Source organism: Pipistrellus hanaki, assembly GCF_964339955.1.
Source record: "Pipistrellus hanaki genome assembly, chromosome: 17".
Lineage (NCBI taxonomy): Eukaryota > Metazoa > Chordata > Mammalia > Chiroptera > Vespertilionidae > Pipistrellus > Pipistrellus hanaki.
The window spans coordinates 43,343,403-43,370,556 of record NC_140519.1 but is presented as its reverse complement, the minus strand read 5'-3'; positions in this window follow the sequence as shown (position 1 = coordinate 43,370,556).

Here is a 27,154-nt window from a genome sequence, read left to right as displayed (position 1 = left end):
GAGCAGGAACCCTGGACAGAGAGGTTAGCTTCTGCTCAGGACAATATTCAGAGAGAGAATCAGCTGAGACCTGTCAGCTCAGGCCAACACCCCTGACATCAGGGGGAATGAGTGTCTGAGTCCTAAACGGGCCATCTGGCCCTAACTGGTTTGGCTCAGTGGATAGAGTCGGCCTGTGGACTGAAGGGTCCTAGGTTCAATTCCGGTCAAGGGCATGTACCTTGGTTGCGGGCACATCCCCAGTAGGAGGTGCACAGGAGGCAGCTGATGGGTGTTTCTCTCTCATCGATGTTTCTAACTCTCTGTCCCTCTCCCTTCCTCTCTGTAAGAAAATCAATAAAATATATTAAAGGGGCCATCTGACCGTATCCTACAGTGTCCACTGCAACTCTTTATTAGACCCCATCTCACTTATCATGTTGAGGTCCTAGTAGATTTCAATGAGGTCAATCTTAACGGAAGGCACCCCAACTTTGGTAACACCAGAGTGTAATCAACATTTTAAAGCAGAAAGATAGAAAGAACAAAGTCCTGCTTGATGATAGAAAATTATTGTTTTTCTTTAGGAAATGAAGTAAAAAATCAGTATAATCCTTATTGAATTGCATGATTAACTTATTCTTTTTCTTTGGTTTTTGTCAAAAACAACTTACGGAAACCTCTAAAATTTTCTGAGCAGTCACAGTAAGGAGCCTCCTGGACAGAATTTTTTTTCTTATTTTAAGTTACTGCAGATGCAGACTCCAATACCAACCAACTCTAGGACTGATAAAATAAATTTTAAAAATAAATCACTATGCCAAACTGCCATTTTCGGGAGGTACCCATCAGCAGCAGCTGTCCTCATACAGATAAATTACCAGAATTGGGTATTTTTCTCCCACTCTGGTGACTGGAAAATAGTATTTTAAGTCAATACAGTGTAATAATAACATTCAACACCCCCCCCCAAAAAAAAAAATAATAATGTCACACACAATTGCCTCAAAGAAGCATCTAATCTGCTATGTTTTCAGGGCGTGCTAGTCTGATTTACTCGTTTTCAAAGAATTTCCACTGACATTTTAAAAATATATTTTATTGATTTTTTTACAGAGAGGAAGGGAAAGGGATAGAGAGCTAGAAACATTGATGAGAGAGAAAATCAACCAGCTGCCTCCTGCACACCTCCTACTGGGGATGTGCCCGCAACCAAGGCACATGCCCTTGACCAGAATCAAACCCGGGACCTTTCAGTCCACAGGCCGACACTCCATCCACTGAGCCAAACTGGTTTTGGCTCCACTGACATTTTAAAACATATCCTTCTCCTGAGACACTCCCCAGGGTATCAATCCATTTCTACCTCTGGGTATCAATCCATTTCTACCAAAAATGTACTGTGAACCTTTGTTTTCTCCTCTGAGACTTTGTTTTCCTGGAGGTTCATTTGCAACACCACACTTCCACCGCGGCTTCCCCGCTCCAGTCAGCCTCGAAAATAAATCATCGCGTGTACTTCGCGCGATCCTCTCAGAATGCAATAAAACAGATTGTTTTTAATGGCTATTCCAGCCATGAAAAATATCTGTGTGAGGTGGAAAGCAACAAAGTGATGCTTTTCCAATTCCTCTTAATAGCGCGAGGATCTTTGCAACCTGCTGTGAAAAATATTCTCTTAATGATAAGCCTGTGGCACAACTTAAAGAGTCATCAAGAAATAAATGTGTCGCTGTCTGGCTGGCAGCTTAGTGTCCCTTAATTGAAGCGCGGGAAGAGTCTGCGCGGGAAAGCCTCCGGGGCTTGGCGGCGAGCTGGCACCGGCCCCTCTGATGAGACATGGGGATGAAGATGTGTCAATACCATCGCCACCAATTTTCTGTAATAGCGGAGGCTGATTAATTTTATAACCATGGGTGCTTCTATTAGCGAACCTAAGGGATGATTTAGACTTTATTAAGCAACTTATTTCTCTCTCTCTCTCTCTCTCTCTCTCTCTCTCTCTCTCTCTCTCTCTCTCTCCTCTCTCTTTTCTCTCTCTCTCTCTCTCTCTCTCTCTCTCTCTCTCTCTCTCTCTCTCTCTCTCTCTCTCCTCTCTCTTTCCTCTCTCTCTCTCTCTCCTCTCTCTTTCCTCCCCCCCCCTCTCTCTCCCATAGAGACTGTTGCAGCAGAGTTTAGCTCTGAGTGCCACACCATGCATACTTTCTAAGAAGGTTTCTAAATGTATGATGGAAGAGAATCATGGGCTCACCTTGGGTTGGAGAAAGCTTAGTGGCAACCACTTTTTTGGACTCCTGAAGTTTCCAACATACTTCCACAATTGGGTTTGTGTTTTTTTTTAAATGAAAGTAACTGCATCTTAGAAGCAATAGAGCTGCCAGCGCTTAGATACATTTTTAATGGGTGAAAGAATGGAAGGAACGGAATCCAGAGTACGTGGCTGTATATTTTAATTTTTTGCTTGATGTAAAATTACTTTAATATTTTATCTTAATGGCCCTTGGACATCTAAGATCATTTGGTTACCCATAATCAACTAATGCTTTATATTTTAAGGCTTTGCTCAATAAAAAATTAATTTCCATGCACGGGTGGGCAACGTATTTGGAGATGGAACGACACGATTTTATACATAAAACAGGCTCCAGTTTATATATTGAAACCAAAAATGGCTGTAACATTCCCAGTGCCATAAAAATCAGATACAAAGAGTCATTTAAAAACCCTGAAATGTGAGCTTGGAGACACACCTTTGTATTTTTTTTAACTATAAAAAGAAATGAACCTGCATTTACAATGTTCAATTTCCAGTAAGTTTATTAAAAAAAAAAAAAAAAAAAAAAAAAAAAAAAAAAAAGAATGAAAACCCATTAAAAGCCATTTTATCCCATGAGCAGTCTACACAATGAGACTATTATTAGTACTTAATACTGTTGTAGAGCTTGGAATTATGAAATGCCTATTGTACTGGTAGATGTGATATTCAAAAAATGGCACTCGACATCCTTCTCTCAGGATGAAGGAGGTTTGTAAAGAGCCTTTGGAGGGAAGAAACAGCACATCTCTGTCCCACTCAATGCTCTCTTCTTCCAGCCTGTGGGTTTGCAGAGACCTGGACTCTCAGAGGAGGCATCTCCTCCAGAGTGCATGCAGTCCCTAAATAAATGCTTCAGGTCCTTCCATATCAAAAGTTCATTGCAATATTAAAAATGGTGTTTACTTTTCTTTAACGTTCTTATTGATTTCAGAGAGGAAGGGAGAGAAAGAGAGAGAGAGAGAGAGCGAAACATCAATGATGAGAGAGAATCACTGATCATTGATCGGCTGCCTCCTGCATACCCCCTATTGGGGATTGAGCCTGCAACCCGGGCATGTGCCCTTGACTGGAATCAAACCTGGGGCCCTTCAGTCCGCAAGCCGATGTCCTTACCTATTGAGCCAAACCAGCTAGGGCAAAAATAGTGTTTGCTTGATTTTCTTAAACATAGACATAGTTTTGTTTAACTTATATGAATGTGACTATGGGAAGTTTAAAAGTATATAAAGGATGAGTTCTAGTCATTTTGTCTCAGTGGATAGAGCATCTGCCTGTGGACCAAAGAGAATCGGGTTTGATTCCAGTCAAGGGTACATAACCTTCGTTGCAGGCTCTTCCCTGGCCCAGCCCTGGTCAGGCCGTGTGCAGGAGCTAACCAATTGATGTGTTTCCTTCACATCAATGTTTCTCTCTGTCTTTCCCTCTCTCTTCCACTCTCTCTAAAACATCAATGGAAAAATAGCCTCGGGTGAGGATTAACAACAACAACAACAGCAACAAAAGTATATAAAGGATGAAAGCGAACATGAAGAAGATGATACTTAAAATGGTTTCAGTAAGTAAATGCAGTGAACTTCACGTTGCAGTGTTTTGCTACTGTTTTGATATCATTAGGATGGACGCACAGCTCACTGCGGATGAATGAGGCTTCAGGAAGCCCTGGGAGCTGGCAGGGGCAGAAACGCCATCAGGTGTTAGACGGACAGGAGTCACACCTGGCCTTGGCTCAGCAGCCTCAGTGCTGGAGTTCAGGCTAAGAAAGTGTTCAGAGCCAAGACTCAACCTACAAGAGACAGCTTACTTGGAAAGTCACAGAGCTGGAAGAGGTGCGCTGTAGAGGAATGGGGCCAGGAAACAAGTCTCGGAGGCAAAAGAAGAATCCTGGAAGCTTAGGGGAGAGAAAGGTAAAGGTAATGTGCCTGGGAGTGAGGAGGGGGGTTGGGGCATGATCCTGGGAGGCACAACCGCACTGGGCTCCTCTTGAAGGCTTTTATATGCTCTCCAAAGGCCCGGATGTCAGGGGAGGATCTCAAGAAAATATTCACCGTCTTCCCAGGTATGTCCTTTTCAGGTTGTGTACCCCACCAGTTGGTTGGCACAAGGGCAGGGGGTCATGGTCAATGCCGCTGGCCCTGTTGTCAACCTTGACATTGCTGTCTTTTCTTACTGCTGAGGCCTAGAAGTTATCGCTAGGGATTCATGCTCAAGGGAGCAGTCGCACAAGGCCCTTTGTGGGAGCTGCGTGAGACCACTTTTCAGCTCCTTGTTCCTCTTCATTGGGGGTCTACCACGTGACTAGCAACATGCCAGGGGAGAAAAGAGCGGGGGGGGGGGGGGTCCCACCTGCATGGCCAGCAATAAGGAAAGGTGAGGGGGTCTAAACCACATGACCAGAGTTATGCTTGGGGGTGGGGGGGAGTTTATGGGGATCAGGGATTGTCAAGGTCTTTGCTTTCCTTATTTTACCAATTTCGAGGGAACTAGTGTTGTTCACACTGGTGCCCTTCTGTACCTGGCTCATTGTTCTTGCCCTGTTCATGTCTGTCTAACTGCCTGCCACACTTCAGCAGTGTCGTAAGGAAAAGAATGTTCTCTCTTTGGTCGGAGTATCTCATGATGATAATTTTGCCCTGTAATTAGAGTTTGCTCCATCAAAAACAGTGCACGTGTTTGGGGGAAAGAGTAATAAGGTCTGTATCAAGTCATTTGAAAGATTACCATAGTTCTTAGCTCTCCTTCGGGCCAAATACAAGAACATACAAGTGAACGAAGAATGAATGAGTGAACGAATGAATGCAGAAAAACTGCTCTCTCTGGTGTACTTTGCATGACTGAAAACATGGCTCCCTGATTAATTTTAACTTTTATATTAACTCGGTATGAAACATAAATAGAAAATAAAGTCAACCTCCTATTGGGGGTTGGGGGATAACTACAGTAAAATGTCCACATTAAAATAAATGAACCTTCTTATTTGAGTTCTGAGATTGACAACTGACCCAAACCTATTCCGTACATCACGTGATACAATAAAAATAGCTGCTCTGGCTACAGCCGAAAGCCTCTGCAGCTGCAGGATGCTTCTTGGAAATAAAGTTTGTGTTTACACAGGTGCAGTCATATTTAACAAAAAGAAAAAATGTTGTGTGCACTACGCAAACAACTCCCTGTGTGTTTTCTTTGGCAGAGCTCTTTCCAACGGAAACAAATTCATATTGAGCCCATCCCCCGGTGACACCCATGCAAACTCTACAGGAAAATTCCCGTACGAAGAAGCGGGTTCTCACGGTGCATCTTTTAGATAAGTGATGGAAGCAGGAGCCGCTTGGTTGAAGCCTGCTAAGAAATGATGCCCTTAGTGAAATATTTAGCACCTAATATTCTGTGTGTAAGCTGTTAGAGGAGCATTAATATTGCAGGGAGCAAGTATCAGGGGTGTTCTCTGACTCTAGTAACTTGGAGGGAATAATGACTGGCAGAGGGACTGAAAAAATTGAACATTTTCTTCTTAACAACTTAATGTTCTATTCCCATTGTAGTCACATCATATGGATTATTTTTTCAAAATATCAAACTTGTAAATATGTATTATCTTACGTTACTATTAAGACTAATAATGTTATATTTCAAAAGCCACACATGTTTATAAAATTATACTTTTGCAGACATCTCTCATAGCAATATTTTTGCCAATATTGTCTCCTAGGGCAAAGGAAACAAAGAGAAACATAAACAAGTGGGACTACATGAAACTAAAAAGCTTCTGCAAGGCAGAAGAAACCATCAACAAAATGAAAAGGGATTGCACTCTATGGGAGAACATATTCTCCAATGATACATCTGATACGGGGTTAATTTCCAAAACATATAACTCCACAACAGAAAGACAATCCAATTAAGAAATGGGCAGAGGACCTAAACAGACCCTTCTCCGAAAAGGACATACAGATGGCCAATAGACATGAAAAAGGGCTCATGACTAGTCATCAGAGACACACAAATTAAAACCACAGTGAACTATCACCTCACACCTGCCTGAAAGGCTACTCTCAATGAATCAACAAACAAGTGTTGGCAAGGATGCAGAGGAAAGGGAACCCTAGGGCATTGTTGGTGGGAATGCTAACTGGTGCAGCCACTGTGGAAAACAGTATGGACTTTCCTCAAAAAATAAAAAATGGAACTGCCTTTTGATCCAGCATTCCCATTGCTGGGAACATGTCCTAAGAATCCCAAGACAGCAATTTGAAAGAACATATGCACCCCTAATGTTCACAGCGGTGTTATTTTCAATAGCCAAGATCTGGAAACAGTTCAAGTGCCTATCAGTAGATGAGCCAATAAAAAAGCTGTGGTACATTTACACAAGGGAATATTGCACAGCCATAAAACAGAAGGAACTCTTATCTTTGCAACAACATGGACCTGAAGAGTAGTATGCTAAGTGAAACAAACCCGTTGGAGAAAGACAAATACCATATAATCTCACATATATGTGAAATCTAATGACCAAAATAATCTGACAAACACAATAGAAACAGAAGCATGGCTACATGGAACAGACTGACAGACGTCAGAAGGGATGGGAGAGGAGGGACTGGATGAAAGAAAGTAAAGAGATTAGCTAAAGAACATGTCTACATAGCCTATAATCACAGAGAATAGAGTGGAGATGGCCAGAGAGAAGTGGGGTGGGAGCTAAGTAGGACTGAGCAAAGTTGAGGGGCAGGGAGATATGGGACATCTGTAATAGTGTCAACAATAAAAATAAAGAAATCATGCATATTATTTTTTATTTATTTTCTAAAAATAACAACTTATACACTGGGCAATTTTCTTATTAAAGTCAGAGTGCTTTACAGATAGTGTGAAGAATGCATTTATCTTCCATTCCAGTGTCTATGTTCAAATTTAGTCATTCATTCAATACCTACCATTATGCTCCAGACACTCACTCTTCTAGGCACTGAGAATACAGTATTCAATAAAACAGACAAAACTTTTATCTTGAAACATGAATATGCTCTAGAAGAATGTTAGAATGTACTGCTGTCGACCATGTGAAAATTAGTAACGTTGAATCAGAAATGTGAATGACCCAAAGAAGAAGTGATGGGGGATGAAGTGGTAGTGATGAAAAGAAAGTGTGACCCAAACTCTTTGGCATAGTTTGCACATGGTGCATCAGTTTATTCCTCATCACTAATTTTCCCTAAAAAAAAAACTTGAAAAGGATTCAGAAAATGAAGTTTCATGTTTCCCAAAACTATGGCAACTATAAGAATAATCTTAATAGCCCAGCTAGTTATGGGAAGGGTTTCTAAATAAATAGCATCCAAATTAGTATCCTTGACCTTCTTTGAGACTTACAACTAGAGGCCAGGTTGGAATGGAATAGCATCTACAATGACCTAGAAGCATTCTTATTATCGTACCACAAGTATAGCCTCCAATGTCTGTTAATTGCCCTGTGAAACAAACAAACTCTGGGTAGCCCAGCTTGTCTGACTTTTCGCCCCATCCCTAGGTGGCTGGCTTTCTAAACTTATCTCATGCCATTTCTCCACTCAAATGCTGCTTTTTGACCCAGCAATCCCATTTCTGGGAACATGCCCTAAGAATCCCGAGATAGCAATTGAAAGAATATATGCACATGCTAAAATTGCACTGAACTGCTTATTAGTCTCCCAATGATTCATGCTCTTTCTGGATTCTGTTACTTTGAATTAGACTTTTGCCTGGAACCTTTGCTCGTTTACTTCACCCATATACTGGCTAACTCATCGGTCTCTTGGGTCCCTGTTCAGATGCTGCTTGTTTCCAGAGGCCTTCTCTGACCCCTGTGACTTAACCTCCCTTCGTATGCACTTCCACAGCCTCTAATTATTCCCATTGCAGCCCATTTCACCCTGAATTATATTTGCTTGTTTACTTATCTATATCATCTATAAGACTGAGGGAGCAATGATTTTCTCTATCATTGATGCTTCTATCTCTCCTCTCCCTTCCTCTCTGAAATCAATAAAAATATATTTTTAAAAAGAACGAGGTTATCAAAGGAAAAAAAAAATGACAAAAAAAATAAAACAAAACATGTATTTTGAGATTTCAATAAAATGGTAAGTCAATTTCATGTCACCATCTTGAAAATTTACAGCGTTCAGCAATGAAAACATGTACTTGATAAATGCCAGCAGCTTGAAGCCTGCAAAGTTCATCTACTCACTTAGTGAGACAGATGTTTCATTTAATACTCTTCATACTATAGATTGGGATTATATTTTTTTCTTTTCCTATTTTTTTTTGTGTCTTGAAGAGAGAAGGGAAAAGAATTTCCCGACATGCTACTAATATCACCCCACACTGCAGGCCAGATGGCGAAAAATGCGAAGGCTGCAGCTTGGGTTCTGTACTCTATTGTGGGAAGGAAGGAATTTTGTTTCGGAATGAGTTTCAGCTTGATCATTTGTTCCTCTAATCTAAACATGAGTCAACGGTAAAACAGTACCAGCCAAACTTTAAAAAGTTCTTGAGCGTAAGTGCTTTGAAACGAAACGCATCTGGACCAAGTGCCTGATAGCATTCCGACCTCCCACATCTGGAAGAGGCAGAGGACCAGACTTGAATGGCTGCTTTAGTGTCGGACCCTTTACAAGGACATTTAAATCTTGCGTGTTATATACCTGCCACGTTTTTATTAAGATGTTTGGAAGGCTCTTCCTTCTGCCTTGTTTGAATTAAGGATTATGACTGTCATGCCCCTGAAATTCCACAGAATCCATCAGGTTTCGTAAACCCCAATGAAAAGAGAAGAAACAAGAGTCAATGGATCCTGTTGCTGTAAGCATTAGTAATGCACAACCTGTAACTTTCCAAGGGTGTTTTGGATCACCTATAGAATAGAAAACTAGCAGGGACGTGTCCAAGAGACCACTATAATTTTCCTAATTATTGAAGGCCTGGTTTCATGGGGGAGAGGAAGCGTATTTCTGTTCTTTAAATACAATGAGACAAACGATTCTGTTGGAAACAAGCTTATCTGTGGGGCCCCGGCTCTGAAGTTCTTAATGCATGTCTGTGTCAGAGGCACGTCTATTCAGGTGCAGCACGGACACCGTTCTTACCATTAGGGTCTTTTTCAAGAGAGTTTATCCTGGTTCTTGGATTCTGAATAGAGCTAAGTGCAGATACTAGGGCACAAGGAACCTCACGCCTAATGAGGATTCCACCTGTTCTTCTCCTTTTGGCTTTATTATTAGCACTAGAGGCCCGGTGCATGAAATTAGTGCACTTGGGGGCAGGAGGGATCCCCTCAGCTCAACCTCTTGCAGTCCAGGAACCCACAAAGGACATCTGACTGACGGCTTAGGCCTGCTCCCAGCGACTGGCCATCGCCTCCCCCATCACTGTCTCCTCCCCCTGACCCCTGGTACTCGCCCTGGCTGGCCTGGCACCACCCACCCACTGGTTGTGCCACTCTTTGGTCAAATTGCATATTACGCTTTTATTATATAGGATTGTGCATGACAGAGAGACAATGTACAGGTCTTAAAACAAGCAAAGTGTTATCAGTGTCCATGTTAACTTTTGAGTGAATCATATATTTTTAAAACTACATATTCACCTCAAATTAATCTCCCTTCACTGATAAGCATACATGCAAGCATTATAGCAACTTGTATCAGTGATTAAGAAAGGAAGTCCCTTTCAAGCCAGCTATAAGCTTTCAGGGGGGAAAAAATGTATCAATTTCCCAATATTTCACACATTCCATATGGTTACACAAGGTCAATAGCACAGGGATCATTGAGGGTAGCAGTTTTCATGGGCTGGCACATGGTAGAACTTTTACAGGTTCACAGTAACATATAAATAAGAAGGACAATGTAGCAAATTTATCAAAAAGCTAAGTGCATTTAGTTTAAAGGCCCATATTACTATAGTTTTTATATTAAAATGTCATTTCTTCTGGGAAATGACATGTTAGTAGGTGGTAACATTATTGCAGCAAAATATATGCTAGCCATCCTCTTTTAAGTAGCTCATGTTCTTTGAAATTCTTTCTGATATATGAGCTCCAGAAACCAGCGTAGAGACCACTTATTCAGCCTAAATGAACCTTACAGACATGAAGGAGCCTAGCTTTGTATTGGGTGACTTCTAATTCTTAGCAAAGCTCTAGTTCAATAAATTAAATAAGCAAAGATAAAGAAAACATCTTAGTTAGAATATAATAATGCATTTCCTAACTAAGTGAATCTACTACTCTTGAGCATAGAAGAAAGATCACCAATTATAAATAAGAGAAATGCAGTTAAAGAATAAACAAATAAAAATACTTAACCTAGATAACTTACTGGTGGTGGGTGTATGGAAAAAGATGCAAGTTGCACATTTTGCTAATATGGTGCTTTTTAGTATCAAATGTATTTAAAACATAAAGACAAAAGCAAATAGTAATTTTTAAAACTTACAACATGTACTCACAACAAGAATTAGAAATATTAATACTTTACCTATTTCCTTAAAAACCTTTCTCTTAAGGAATAAACATTAAAGTGACATTGAAATTCCTTTATCATCACCAATTATACTGTCTCTTTTTTCCTGAGAACTGGGACTAATCATTATTCAAAAGTTAGGATGTTTTATTATATGTATGCATCATTTCAAGCTATTTTTAAAAAATGTCTCCACAAATAACTTATAGCCTTGATTTAGGTAAAAGAGATTAAGAAGTACTATTTTGCATAGTTTAAAAAGTTAACTAAATAGTATTTCTATTGTAGTTATCCTTCAGCAAAGTGTTTTGTACCTTTTTTAATGTATTAATATTGAAATGCATTAATCTAGTTCATTTATTTTAACCTATATAGAACATTCAATGGTATGTATATATTCAACTATATTATGCCTTGCCAACTTACTCTCCAAATTACTTCTCAACTTTAAATTTCAAACCATATATCTGAGTTTATATTTCCTTACATCCTCATCACCATTATATTGTAGTTAAATTTAAAATTTTTTGCAAATCTGAATATGAATTTTTTTCTCGTTATTTTTTTAAGTTGTTTCAAACGAATAGATTTTGACAGCATAACTCAACGTTGTTCTTGCTCATTTTTCTCAAATATGTAACAAAAAATACCCCCAAAACTATTTGTGGATCAAAACATTTGTCACATCTCTCAATTATTTAGTTTACTAGAACTTTCAGATACACACTAAGTAGTACCTTGAGGGTTGTTTATGTTGTTCTGATTCTGTTCTTTGTTGAAATTGTTAGAAACACAATGGGAAAATTTTATTATGTAGAAAATATATATCACTGATAAAAATTGACTATTTGCTCTACAATTATAGACAAACTTCTAATACCTGTTTATATTACCTAAGAGATATGACCAGATTACTCAAAGAGATAATAGGTTGTTTTTAGATTTTAATAAACAGAGCAATCTTACTAATAATTAATAAATTCCTATATTTTTAGAAGAAAAAAACTCATAACTACATATTGTACTATTATAAACATATATTACAGTTTCCTACCATTGTAAACATGTAGTAAATATCACTAGATCCATTCTCTGAAATTAAGTACTTTAGATAAATAAGAAATAGGAAAGCCATTTATTTCTTTGCATTCTTAAGGCAAATATATCTACCTATAATCCTTTTAAATAACCTGACACAATGACAATGGAATAGAAGGCTGTCACAGTATAATAGTACCTGGCTGAGAAATTAATACTGAGGCAAAGCAAAAGCATTTATCAAAAATAAGTGTCCAAGTGAAAGGAAAATGGTGATGTTTTTCTAAGTTAGAGACATTGATCCTGTGATAATGTTCTATTAAAATGACTTTATTTCTGTTGACTGTATTTGACATAATTACTTTTTAAAATAGAACCTGATGTGCTGTAGTCCAATTTATTTCTAGGGGTTTATTTACAACCTGTTCTTCCCTTTAGCACTGTTGCATGCATTTTCAAAGCCTGAAATAAAAGAAGAGCACAGCAGTTCTATCCACCTGTTACTCTTCCTCCTGTCCCAGCATCTGAACTTCAATGTCCTTTATGCTTGATGGGTGCAGAGACTTTGTGGTAGGGGTGTGGTAGAGCTCCTCTAGGTTTCCATGAAGGACATGACACTGGTCTGTGAATGTTCTTCATCATTATCAGATGCTGAGCTCAGTTTTTATTGAATAGGGTCTTGGAAAACATGAATTCAACAACAACATTCATGGTTGTCTCACTAGCATCTAGAAAAAGCACAATACTCCAGCTTCACCCTTACCCCTATGTCATTGTACAGCTGAAAATATAACAATACAAACAGAAAAATTTAGAACAGTCTCTCATGGCCAACAACTCAAGACTTTGCAATTTTTTCCTACAAATTATTATTTAGTAGTTTCCATGCTTCAAAGATTATAGTTTTCTACAAGTACTTTTATATAAATTGCTACCAGATTAATAGAGTTTATAATTTTAAGCATTGGCAACTTAGGGAAATCTCATTATAGGCAGGCTATAACTATCTGAGTTACCTTTGTATTATCAACCAGTTAGTAAACAGGGACTTGTATATAGTATATTTTTAATAAATAATCATTTGATAACAAAAAAACATGTGAAAAATATGAAAATTCTATTATTTTATGAGATCTGAGCAGACCACTTTATGAAGTCTGACCATCTCAGACTTCTCTTTCAACAGGGACATGATGCTAAGTAAGAAGAAAGAAATGTTTCCTTAGTAGCCTAGGCGAATCTCTGAGTAAGAGACAAACATGTCTGAAAGTCTGATCTGTACTTAAATAATCCTTGTAAATACTTTCATGGAAGCCTGATTTAGGTAAAAGGCATTAAGAAGTACAAATTGCAAGTAAAAAACAAAACAGCCACAGGGGTTTAAAGTACAGCATAGGGAATCTACACTAATGAAAGAGAAAGATGCAAATTGACCATACCTTTGCAACTCCTACCAACCTATCAGGAGTGAGTATGCAAATTAACTCAATAAAGATGGCGGGTTAATTTGCATATGCAGGTGCTGAGTGGCCGGGAGTAGGGTGGGACACAGGCATTCCACACCACCCCAGCAGTTCCGGGCCACTGGGCAGCATGGGAAGGCGGAAAGGTGGCTCTGGCCGGAGCAAAGGCGGTGCAGGCAGCCAGGGAAGGAAGGCCCCTTCTTTCAGGAATCCTCATTCATTGGGTCTCTAGTTTATATATATATATGAAAGCCAGTGACCAAATGGCAGAGCGACCAGAATGACCAGTCGACCAGTTGCTGACACACACTGATCACCAGGGGCAGATGCTCAATACAGGAGCTTCCCCCTGGTGGTCAGTGTGCTCCCACAGTGGGAGTGCCGCTCAGCTGACTGGGATGAGTGGCTGCTCCCGCAGGCCCAGGGTGAGGCAAAGTCTCTGCACCCATCAAATACCTGAGACAATCCAGACTCTGGCTTGACCCCACCAGCTGATGCAGACCCTCTAAGGTGTGTTCTAGAAAGAGTGTGGGGAGGCAGATAGCAAGAGGGGATGTCACTGTGGACCCCCTGGGAAGCTGTTCTGATTGCTGAGGATTCGGGAGCACAGCTGCTCTGAACATTCCTGATGGTGTCACCAACCTGGCATCACACATAAGAACATTCACTGGGTGGCTTTGGGGTGCAAAGCTCTCCACCAGGTTCCTCCAGGACACAGAACACATTACTCTGAGCATAAGACATTACCCCAAAATATTAGCTCAGACTAATTTCCTTATTCAGCAGCCACTCAGGGTCCACAGCCACTCAGTTGACTGGTATGAGCGGTGCTCCCACAGCAAACCAATCCCCACAGGCCACACCCCTACCACAAGTGCACAAATCCATGCACTGGTCCTCTAGTATAGTCAATAATATAGCAATGACTATGTGTGGTGCCAGATGGGTGATCACTTTGTAAGGTATATAAATCTCTAATCCTCATGTTGCATGCCTGAAACTAGTGTAATATTATGTCAACTGTAATTTTAAAATAATTCAATAAAAATATTTTTAAAAGAAATCAATGAATTACCCTGACATTCTCACTTTTGTCATCATAATTACCTTTGTTCTATTTTTAAGATATTGTTCTAGTTCATTAAATGCACTCTACTGACAAAAAAACAAAAAAACAAAAAAAACAAAAAAAAAACAACTAAGTGTCCCTCATAGATAAGAAACTCTAACTCTTCAGAACATTCATTTTTATTTTATAAAATGGATGTTCTGAAGATGACTATCATATTTGGTTCATTTTCCCCTACATTTCTACTTGTTGAAAGAATACTTGTAACCTTATCAATGAGGTAAAAAATTAAATTTTATTTTTAAATGATATAACAGAACTGACATTGTCCCCCAAAATCTTGAACTAAGTTTTGTTTTATGCTTCACAAACACACACACACACACACACACACACACACACACACACACAGTATTTCTAGAATTACAATCTAAGCCTTGATTATGTTCACATGAGTAATCTTTTAGTCTAAACTAGGGGTGTCGAACTCAATCAGAGAAGGGGCCAAAATCTAAAATCCAGCCTAAATCGCGGGCCGAATGGTTTACTGAACAGTCATAAACTGACAATGTCATAAACTGACAGCGGAGTGCAGTGATGACAGCGCGGTGCGGGCCACACTGCAAGGCCTGGCGGGCTGGATTTGGCCCGCGGGCCTTGTGTTTGACACATGTGGTCTAAACCACACAAAAGGGCAAAATAGTTACTTGATCAATAAACATTAATTGATGAAAATGATCATTTGAAACAGCCATTGAAGAAATGAAACTGTAATCAATATCTAAGATATGAATTGTGCTTCACCTGAGGGAGAAGCTGGTAAATAGAGGTAATGTTCACAGCTTACTGGTTTAGCAGTTTTCTGTGGCTCATAAGGTGTTTTTCTTCCTTTGTACCATGGTGTTTTATATCTTGAGCCTCAAACACTGCCCACCTCCTGCGTAAAATTTACACAAGCCTTGAAAGATTGTGGAATATCCAAGGAAATAATTTTTCAGTCGATTGAGTTCTTAATGGGGAAAGCTCTCTGAATGCTATCTTACAAATTAGGAGATCCCCTGCTTTCTAAATAGTTCAATTGAAACCAGCTTTGTATTTATCCTTCAGGTCATTCAGGCTGAAATGTTAACTCTTACATCCAAAAGTCAGACTTTTAAAGGTAAAATGTCAAGTCCTTTTAGGGTTCAACTGACCTTTTAAACCAGATTAGGGATTTGAAGCATTACACATGGATTTCTACATTTTATATCCTCATATTTAACAAATGATCAAATATAATTCCCAAGAATACTATTTTTACAAGCTTGACATTTTGGGTCTGAGAGGTGGCTGTCTTACTCTTTTTACATAAATTACTTTTTACATAAATTTACTTTGGTTTTTTTCCACCTCCATTTCTTTGAAGAAACTTTGTGTTTTGCAGTATGAGGGACAATAAACTATGCCTTAAAATAGTCACTTAAAGATGCAAAATGACTGAATCTTTGCATCTCTTTAATTCAAGACCTAGTACGGTGATAATAACAATGCATTCTTTGCCGAAACCGGTTTGGTTCATTGGATAGAGCATCGGCTTGGGGACTGAAAAGTCCCGGGTTCGATTCCAGTCAAGGGCATATACCTTGGTTGCGGGCACATCCCCGGGAGGGGGTGTGCAAGAGGCAGCTGATCGATGACTGTCTCTCATCGATGTTTCTAACTCTCTATCTCTCTCCCTTCCTCTCTGTACAAAATGAATAAAATATATTTTAAAAACAACAACAACAAAAAAATGCATTCTTTGTATTGATGATGGTGGTGATAATATTCATACACGTCCCAAATGATAAATTTCTTGAGGCTTTGCTTTATCTTTATGTTCTCCACAAGGTTTTCGCCCATAAGTAATTTATAGTATTAAATTCTGTTTGTCAATTTGCCATTGTTGCTCTTCCATACTTGTTCCAAACTTTGGCTTAACATTATACTCATATGGAAAGATGTTTTAAAAACACACACACAAAAAAATTTAGGCTCGGGCTGAAATAAACCAGAATCTCTAGTCAACTATCAGAAACTCTAGGGGTGGGATCCAGACATCAGTGGTTTTTAAAAGGTAATTCTCATGTGCGGCCAAGGTTGAGCACCATCCTCTGAGACTCTAAGAACTATGTAGTCATAGATATTTATACATATCAGAAATAGTTTAATTGTGATAAAAAGGAGTAGGAGGATTGGAATACCTTCACCTTGATTTAACTGCTAATATTTGACAGGGAGAAGACCCTAATATTTATTTATTGAATAATTACTTACTGAGATATTTTTCTATGCAGGACAGCATAGAGAACTCAATGGTCCTTGCTTTGCACCATAAAATCCAGTAGGAGACATAGGACATGGACATATCCATAATAATAAAAGCGTAATATGCTAATTAGACCAGACAGCTGAACAACCTTCAAGACATCATTCCAGAGGTCTTTCCAGACAACACCATGATGGTAGGGGCCAAGGCAGAGGTGGTTAGGGGCAATCAGGCAGGCAGGCGAGTAGTTAGGGGAGATCATGCAGGCCAGCAGACAAGCAGTTAGGAGCCAGTGGTCCCTGATTGTGAAAGGATGTCCAACTGGCAGTTGGACATCCCCCGAGGGGTCCCAGATTGGGAGAGGGTGCAGGTTAGATTGAGGGCCCCCCTTGCATGAATTTTGTGCACTGAGCCTCTAATATATCTATAGTACAAGCATCCTTTGCACTTTTCAGACTCTCAAATGTCTGTATGGACCACAAAAGGTGAGATTCATGTTTTCAAATAAGGAGGAAAAAAATCTAGCACTTCCCACCCTGACTCCTACATGGCTACATGCAACTCTATCACTTCTTTGTCATTTCATGAGTCAAGACAATAAGCACAGTGATAGGTTGATCGTCTTTTTCAAGACTCTGGTTTCTTTTTATAGACCTCTTTTACCCAATAACACATTTTAGCAACAGCTCCACAATGCAGTTGTGTTTCTGAATCTCCATTAAAGTCTCACTCCCAGAAAATGATGATGATATATATCATCATTTGGGGAGAGGTCCAAGGTTTTTCCTGAGTCTATTGCTTCTCCAAAATTATCATCTTAAAATAATCAATATCCCAAAAAGGCATCGTTTGGGATGTGAGACTTTGCCTCCCTCCCATTGGTAATTAATCCTTTCATTGTTTGTCTCTTACTGCTGTTGTAATTTCCCCAATGCTCCCATATGTTCTGTATCCAATGCCACAAAAGGAAGAAGTTGATTGTATTCAATGTAGAAGTTCATATGGAATGTTCTGTGGGGCAGAGTTCATGCCGAGCCCCCTGCTGGCCTACCCTGGATGTCTTGTGTTAGCCTGCAGCTGGCTCAGGCAGAGGTTTTGGCCTGATCAGTTGTAGACCAGGGTTGCCAAATCCCAAGGCATTAAAAAGTGATAAATTGTAGACAAAAAAAAAAAAAAAAAAAATTACTTTTGAGCAATTTTTCTAGAAAAGCACTTTTGGCACAACAAACATGTTGACTCTCTGGGAATTTCCACTATCATTTAGTATTTAATTAATTGATGCTTTTTAATGACTTGGTATGCATTTTTCTTATCTCACTAAGCAAGGTTATATTGGGAATCATCTCCTATCAACACTACTGTCCATATTCTATACGCACATTTTGATGGGCTGATCAAATAGTGAGGAGGAAGATCAGGGAGTGTAATGAGCTCAAAACAAGTTAAAATAGTTTAGATAGTGTATTCAGACAAAAGAGCACAGAAAAATTGGGGCTGCATCACTTAGGTAAAAAGGCTACAGAATTATAAAAAGATGAAATGAAAAAAAAAGAAAGAAAACACTCATTGTAAAGGAAGAATAAGGTCTTATGATAAAAAAATTATGCTAAGAAGAAAATCCCAGTTAATTACCTGAAGGGGATTATAGGAAATAATCACATAAAAATATACTGCAGAAAAAAGAAAACTTGCTAGAAGGAGAAGGAGGAGCACTTATGATTTACACCTCTAAAACTGTAGCAAGTCTAAATGCAAAATATATTAAAGAGAAAAAATAATCGGATATAAAATAATTTTCACAAATGTTTTCCCTGGAAGAAATAAATATCTTAGATAAGTGAAGTAGAGGACCTCTCAACTTCAATTTTCTATACAACAGGAAAAAAAAATGCCTAAAACCAACCTGAATAAATCGTCTGATTGTGGCTTGGAAAGTACCGGGATGATAGTTTGTGATGGACTTTTAATCATAAACACTATATCCCAAAGTTTAAAATATCCCCCATTTGAGCAAGAAAAACACTTAAGTTTTCAAATATGAGAGCACGAGCTCCTCCATTTTAGTAACATCAATAACAACGTTTAGTTTACTTGCACTTTTTAATTATGCACTTGTTTTTCCAGATGGTTGTAGAATATTTATATCACAAAAGTTCTCTTCTTAATAATAATAATATGGTCTTATTATTTTGTTATAATTTTCTCTGAAAAGGTGAGAAATTTAACTGAAATGAATTTTTTTTAAAAAAAAAATCTATGTAGAATTTAACCAGTTTGGGGAAATAAATGTTTTCTTGAGAAGAACGTTGTCAGTGAAACTTCAAGTATAATTTAATGTCACCTGCATTGTAAGATTCGGCTTGCTTCTGGCCTTCATTATAGCACTGCAGGATTGGAAACTTTCCCAGACTCACGAGGCTGAAGAGAATTCTCACCTCCCTCTGACTTCTGTGGTTAGGGAGTCCCTTCCCCAAATATAGCAGAATTCTGACAATAACTCGCCATTGTCTTGAGTGATGAGCAGAGAACGTCAAGAGCTTCGGGCTAGAAGAGCTAAGTGAGTGTAATCTCCAATTACACAGGCAGCCAAGGAGGGTCCCTCTTGGTTCATTCTAAAATTCCCTGTATCAGGGGCCAAATCGATGTGTGTAAATTTCACAGAGGCAGTATGGGGACACTGTGAATATCTTATAGGGATATAGTAACTATGAGGAGATGGCAAATTTAGTACCCCAGTTATTTTGTTGTTATATCAAAATAGCAACAAATAATCTTACAGTAAAAGTAATCTATTTTATTCATCGAGTGGTAATAAAAGCAAGTTAATGACTATAAAGAAAGGTTTTGCTTACATTTTGACGACCATTATTTAATAAGGATATTTCTAGGCTATTTAATTTTTATAAATATGTTTCTTCTTGAAAAAGCTGAGAGCTTTTGAGTAAAGTGTTAGCTTTTGCACTTTAGAAAATGTTGTTATTTACAAGTGAGAAATTAGGAAAAGCCAAATGATTGTACATATTCAAACTGAAAAATACAAAAAATGTTACAACAAAATGTACACTCAATTCTACTTGATCCTAAGTCATTTACAAATTAAAAAGCTGTGACTTTTCCCTCACACACAATACACACACAGGCATAGCACACACACAGAGATTATCACAAATGAACAACAATCTAATGATATAATCTATGAACTCAATGAACCATTAATAGATTTTCAAATATAATTGCATTTGTTTGTTATCTAACATGTAAATCTGACCTTCATAATTATTACCATATCAAATTCTTTAGGGTTAGTTATCAGTTTTTTAAATTACTCAAATATTTAAAGACCCCAGTCTGAGAAGTCTAACGGGCTTGTTGCCCACAGTGCCAACAGTTTCAATGCCATCTCAGCCTTAAGTAACAGTTTTCTGAAAGTTCAATGGTGAATGTTTGTTTCTGTATTCCTACCATCTTGTACATTTTCCATATTTATAGCCTAAGTTAGATAAACCAATCCCCTGTAGCATGGGGACATAAAAATAATAAAGATCAGAGTGGAAATAAATGAAAAGAGTATGAAAAACAATATAAAAGGTGAATGAAACCAAGAGCTGATTCTTTGAAATGATTAAAAAAAAAATACATATATAAACTATTAACCAGGCTCATCAAGAAACCTAGAGAACCCAAATAAATAAAATCGGTAATGAAAGATAAGAAGTGACCATGGGCACCAAAGAAATATAAAGGGTTGTAAGAAGATACTATGAAAAAACACACACACACACACACACACACACACAAAAAAAAAAAAAAAAAAAACACCCCAACTCAATTCAAAGAGTTCTAATAAGGGATCAGCACAGTGCATAGCATTTTGAAGTACCCCAAAAGTAGGTTTTTTAGCTTTAAAAAAAAATTTAAATAGATTGTTATTAGCAGAAATAGCCCATCCGCAAAGAACACCAAATTGTATGTGGGAAACTGATTGTCTCCAGATTTTTTATTCCCTCTATCCTCGTGGGGAGTTAAGGTTACTTGAGTTCAAATTAAAGGTCAGCAATCCTGGCCTCCATCCCATAAGCAACATCCCATTTGATTTCTGTGAAAATTACTCAGGGGCCTCTGATTTCTTGCATCTAAGATGGAGAGTAGATGCGACCTAAATATTTCAAAAAGGGTAAATGAAGAAATGTGACTTCAGTCACAGGAGAGTCTGGTGAGACGGTGGGGTGGCCTTCAAAAGCAGAGAAAAATTGCTTTTGGCTATTGTTACATCAACTTCAAGTCTCATTCTAGCCTTGCCTTTTAATGTTTATTATTTTATTCACTTACTGATCATGCCTTTTATTCCCCTTCCTCTAATGTCTGATATTCTCTAGACTCTAGAGTCTAGAGCACATGTGTCAAACACACGGCCCGCAGGCCAAATCCAGCCCGCCAGGCCTTGCAATGTGGCCCGCACCGCGCTGTCATCACTGCACTCCGCTGTCAGTTTATGACATTGTCAGTTTATGACTGTTCAGTAAACCATTCAGCCCACGATTTAGGCTGGATTTTAGATTTTGGCCCCTTCTCTGATTGAGTTCGACACCCCTAGTCTAGAGTAACCAAGGGCAAAGGCAGATGTTAATGAGAGACAAACGTGAAACAGACATCAATCACATTCTATATAATAAAAGGCTAATATGCAAATCGAATGAATGGCAGAACAACCAGTCACTATGATGTGCACTGACCACCAGGGGCAGATGCTCTACGCAGGAGATGCCCCCAGGTGGTGAGTGCATGGCTGGGAAGCACAGCAGCGATGGTGGGAACCTGTCCCGCCTCCATAGCAGACTAAAAATGTCCAACTACCAGTTTAGGCCCGCTCCCCGTGGGCCTAAATTGTCAGTTAGACATCCCCTGAGTGCTCTCGGACTAAGAGAGAGTGCAGGCCAGGCTGGGAACCCCTTCCCCCCAGTGCATGAATTTTGTGCACCAGGCCTCTAGTAATAGATATTCTATTAACGCACAAACAAAGGCACTGGAGATCACAGGCAGTAGTGAAAAGTCATGAGTGATCCCCATTTCACAGCATCAGGACCTATATAGGAAAGTGTATTTAGTATGAAAACATTCATGGCTTTATTGAACCTAAACTTCAGCAGTGCTAGATGCTACTCTAGTCACACTGATTTATTCAAACTCTGGGAAAATGTAAGCATGTCACTCAGATTTGGTCACGAAATTCTAGTTCTACATATTCCAGTGAGCACAACTACAGTTTTCTGGTTTCCATCCAAGGATTAAGCTAATCAGGACTTCTATCTGCCCAGCCATTAATAGGATGAGCTCTATGACCTTGGATGAGTCATTCCACTTTCCTGAGTTTTAAAGGGATGGTATTAGATGCTGCAAAAACAATGTCTATTTCTGTTAGGATTAAAAAATGGTGACCCGACACTTTAGATATGAGAATGTAGGAAGTTAAAGCTAAATGTTTCTTTAAGATTAATGAAATAAAAAAAATTAAAAAACAACAGCAGTGCTACATCTGGAAACCTGAGTGCCAAGGGATAAGTGGTATGTAATAATTAATAAAAAGTGGTGGTGAAGCATTTCGCAAACGTAAAATGTAAGATAATTTATAAATATTTAAATAGTTATTAAATGTAATATGAATATTACATGGCTACCATTTTTATTTCCTATGCCACTTTATTGCCTCAGACTGCTTCACTAATATTAATTACGTTACTGTGGATAGTATTGCTGTTAATTGTATGGTTTCTGAAGGGGGACATACCCAGTAAAGAGGAGGAGAAATAGGGGCAAATAATCAGCTGTATGACTTCACTACTAGAAGGCGATATTTCTTTTCTGTTACCATGGATTGGAAGCTTAAGTCAATTACAAGCCCGTTTCTATAATTGACCTTCTCTCTTAGATCTGGTTTTGACTTTGCTTCTTCTGATCTTAATTCATTCCATTAAAAAGTCCTCCAGCCCCAGCTGGTTTGTATCAGTGGATAGAACCTTGGCCTGTGGACTGAGGGTCTCTGGTTTGATTCCGGTTAAGGTCATGTACCTCGGTTTGGTTACAGGCTCCTGTGCCCAGGTCAGGGACTCATGCAGGAAGCAACCAATTAATGTGTTTCTCTCACATCGATATTTTCTTCTTTCCTTCTCTCTCCATCTCTCTAAAAATAAATGGGAAGATATCCTCATTGAGGTTATATATACACTAGAGGCCTGGTGCATGAAATTTGTGCAAGGGGCTCAGCCCTCACAGCCACGGGTGTTTGCCTCAGCCCTCGCAACCCCGGCTTTTGTCTGGAAGGTCATCCAGAAGGACATCTGGAAGGTCGGTCAGCATATTACGTCTAATGAGCATATTACGCTTTTATTATTACAGATAAACTCTTCAACTCACGTATCATTTTTTTCACTTTTCATTCCTCCAAACTTTCTTAGTCCACAGTCTACTTGACTGTTAAACACACAAACAAAATCACTTGCTAAACCTTGAAGGGTTAGCCAACAGTAAGTACCAGTCTCAGCGGCCTCACCTCGAGCTCAGCTAACCCTCCTCCTCAGAAGCAGACATGACCAGCTCACTGGAGAGACCAAGACACTGAGACCAAGGCAGGCTCCCAGGAGCAAATCTATCCGCCTAGAAAGCGGCGGGACCAACTCTGTGCAATGCCAAATTCCTGTTTTGTCTCATTCCTTAGCACTGTCTCCAGAGAAAACATACCGATTCATAAAAAAAAGTACAGTGGTTTGGGACAGGTATTTGTAAGCAATGATTGTATTTTTTAATTATTATTGAGGATTAGAAAAGGCTTTGGAGACTTGATTAAAGAGTAGGCGGGGGTGGGAGTCAGAGGAGGCATAAGGAAGAAGAAGTTAAGCCACAGACAGACCCAGAAAAACAAGAACACGTTGGAATAATAGTAACGCTGTGACCCCTTTGTAGACAGGGGTACACAAGCACTCACCGATCCCTGCAGAGTAGCCACCGAAGGAGGGAAGAGGACGGCTCCGGACTAGAATTTACCTAAATCTCCCGCGGGCTGAGCTGTGGGGTGTGAAGGCGCCGGGAAGGAGCACGTGGCTCTGCTGATAAGAGGCGGGAGGAGAGCCGGCTGCAGGTGGGCCCAGTGATAAGCAGAACGTAGGATGCTGGGAAGGCTTGATTGGGAGAGTTTAATAAAAGCACGCAATGGTTGCCAATTAGAAACGAAAAAGTAAAATAGGAGGCAGCTGCTAATTTTGCATCCGAGTAGGATTACGCTGTGATGGGGCCGATGGAATGAGATTGGAAATACAGAGGCTCTGCACGGGAGACGCACTATCCGGCGAGCAGCTGAAGGGAAGCAGCAAAGCAGCACTATCTCCGCCGTGCTGGCCCATCAGAGGTTCCTGCAGGCCCAGCTCACGTGGAGGCAGCTGGCGGGGGGCAGGAGGGTCCCTAGGGACTCAGAAGACAGTGCTCCTCCAAGACAGAGGCCATAAGGCTTCTTCGTCTGCGAGAAATGTGCAACTGTGAAGGGGGCATACCCAGAGACTTTTATTATTATTATTATTATTATTATTATTATTATTATTTTAATATATATTTTATTGATTTTCCACAGAAAGAAAGGGAGAGGGATAGAGCGCTAGAAACATCAATGAGAGAGAAACATCGACCAGCTGCCTCCTGCACACCCCCCACTGCGGATGTGCCTGCAACCAAGGTACATGCCCTTGACCAGAATTGAACCTGGGACCTTTCAGTCCCCAGACCGATGCTCTATCCACTGAGCCAAACCTGTTTTGGCAAGAGACTTTTTATTTTATTTTATTTTTTAATTTTATTGATTTTTTACAGAGAGAAAGAGAGAGGGACAGAGAGTTAGAAACATCGATGAGAGAGAATCATCGATCAGCTGCCTCTTGCACACACCCTACTGGGGATGTGCCCGCAACCAAGGTACATGCCCTTGACTGGAATCGAACACGGGACCTTTCAGTCCGCAGGCCAATGCTCTATCCACTGAGCCAAACCGGTTTTGGCAAGAGACTTTTTATTTTTTTAAATATGTTTTTATTTATTTCAGAGAGGAAGGGAAAGGGAGAGAGAGATAGGAACATCAATGATTAGAGAGAATCATTGATCGGCTGCCTCCTGTACACCCCACACTGGGGATCCAGCCTGCAACCCAGGCATGTGTCCTGACCGGGAATTGAACCGTGACCTCCTGGTTCACCCATGAAGGCTCAACCATTGAGCCACGCTGGCTGGACTAGAGACTTTTAGGAAAATCCACAAACAATCCTTCTACAACCCACCAAGTGTCTTGCCCTACAGCAGTGGTCAGCAAACTCATTCGTCAACAGAGCCAAACATCAACAGTACGATTGAAATTTGAGAGCCACATTTTTTAAACTTAAATTATATAGGTAGGTGCATTGTTATTAACTTAATTAGGGTACCCCAAAGCTGGCCTTTGCTAAAAACTCAAGGGACCAAAGAGCCGCATGTGGCTCTCGAGCCGCAGTTTGCCGACCACTGCCCTACAGGAATCCTGCACTTGGTAGGCAAGCCTTCCCAGAGGAACAACCTGGAAACAGGTGCCCCAGTGTTTTAAAGCCAGAAGGGCCTGACTGAGGTCAGCCTCCACTCCAACTCCAGTAACTAAGAAAGAAGGGGAGTATTGGGCGATGCAGAGGTAACCTGGCGTCTGGGAACCAATAACCATGGTCCAACCTGACCCAAGAAACAGAATATTCTCGTCTCTCCTTTGGCACCGTGGTAATCTCTGTGCCCCCTGACTCCTGCCACCTCTGTCTTCGGCGCTGTTCACACTGGGACCCGGATTAAAGCCTGCTCCGCATCTGCTGTGTGTCCTAATTTCCCAAGAGTGAGTGAATTAATTTACAACAAAGGGACTCGCCTTTAATTTCCATCTAATGCGATGTGCGGTGTCACTCAGCAGCCAGTGACATGTGGGCTGACAATAATAAGGTCTTGCCTTTGGAAATAATCTGTGAGCAATCCATATTCAACTGTTCTTCCTATTCAAATGAATTCAGATATTGAAATCATATCGCGGAGCGTCTGAATTCTTAAAGCACCAAGCAACCAACGGGTAACCGGGTAGTAGAAACCGCTATGTATATATATTTTTTAAAACAAAAAACTATTTAGCTAGTACTTCGAGTAAGGTGAAAATAGACAAGCCACGCCCAACCTGTGTTGAGGACCTCAACCTCCTGGAGCCTGGGTAACCATAACTTGTGTCTCACCCTCATTGTCCCGATCCCGCCACGCTAGCATTCACATCCAAGCACACAAGTTCACCGGGCCATGCTGTTCTCTCTGCGGGGTGATACTTGTTTGATTTGGAAATACCATAGTGAAACCTATTAGACAGATAAGATGGAATGTCTTGTACTTTAAAGTCAGAGGGTCTGATGTTTGGTCCAGATTTCTTTAGTTCAAATTCATTTCCTAGCAACGGAGATGCACAACGTAAAAGAACCACACGCCAGCTCGTGAATTGTTTTGACAGGGAACTAGATCTTGAGTCATTACAATGGTCTGATGCTGATTTGTTTTACTTTATTGATTCTGCAGTTTCATTGAGAAGGAAGCTGATTTGGTTAATGAACGAGGTCAAGTTGCTAGGGCAAATGCTTGTTGAACAAATGAGTGAATGAACAAATGATAGTAATGTATGCACATAAAAAATGCTAAAAAATACAGATTCATGTGAGTACTATTCTACCTAATTGTCTTCTTTCTATCCTAGAGAAGTTATAGTTGTAACAGGTATCATTTTTTGTGTGTGTGTGTATGTGTGTATAGACATTCTTCCAGAGTTTCTCTCTCTATAAGCCTTCATGGGATTATGTATAAATTCAATTTTCAGTCCCCAGAACCTACTACAGCTCATTGAACTTAGTAGAATTTGATTGATTATATCATTCAGAAAAGAGAACACATGAACATTGTTTAATTGTTCAGGAGCTTCTTTTGAAGGCTCTGGGATTTTTTTCCCTCCATTAGTCTTAAAAAATATAGCTCTTAACTCTCTCAACCGAGACATTAAAGGTTGGTACACTTATTTCTGTCTTTCTTAGCAACAAGAGGATGTGGACATGCCTGCGGAGCTTAATGTTCCATCAGAATCTTCGGGAGCATAGCGGATTGTTCGGTTGGCTTATATATCCCATGTAGATGCAACCACTGTCCCAGGATCCAGAAAAACCAGGCAGCCCCAGAACACTGGATCAAAAATCCAAGAGCATCGACCCTATAAGCTCTTTCTTATGAACATTTATAAGTCAACACACATTAATTACAGAAAACTGAGAAATCTCCAGCATAATACTTCTTTTAGTGAAACAGCTACCAAATTCAAACCCTCAACATGTATAAAAGTGCTAGAGAATGAGCAGGCAGCCATATTAGATCTGTTCTTCATTGAATCTAATGTTAACTGTGGCCATTTTAGCTGGGGCAATTGTGTGT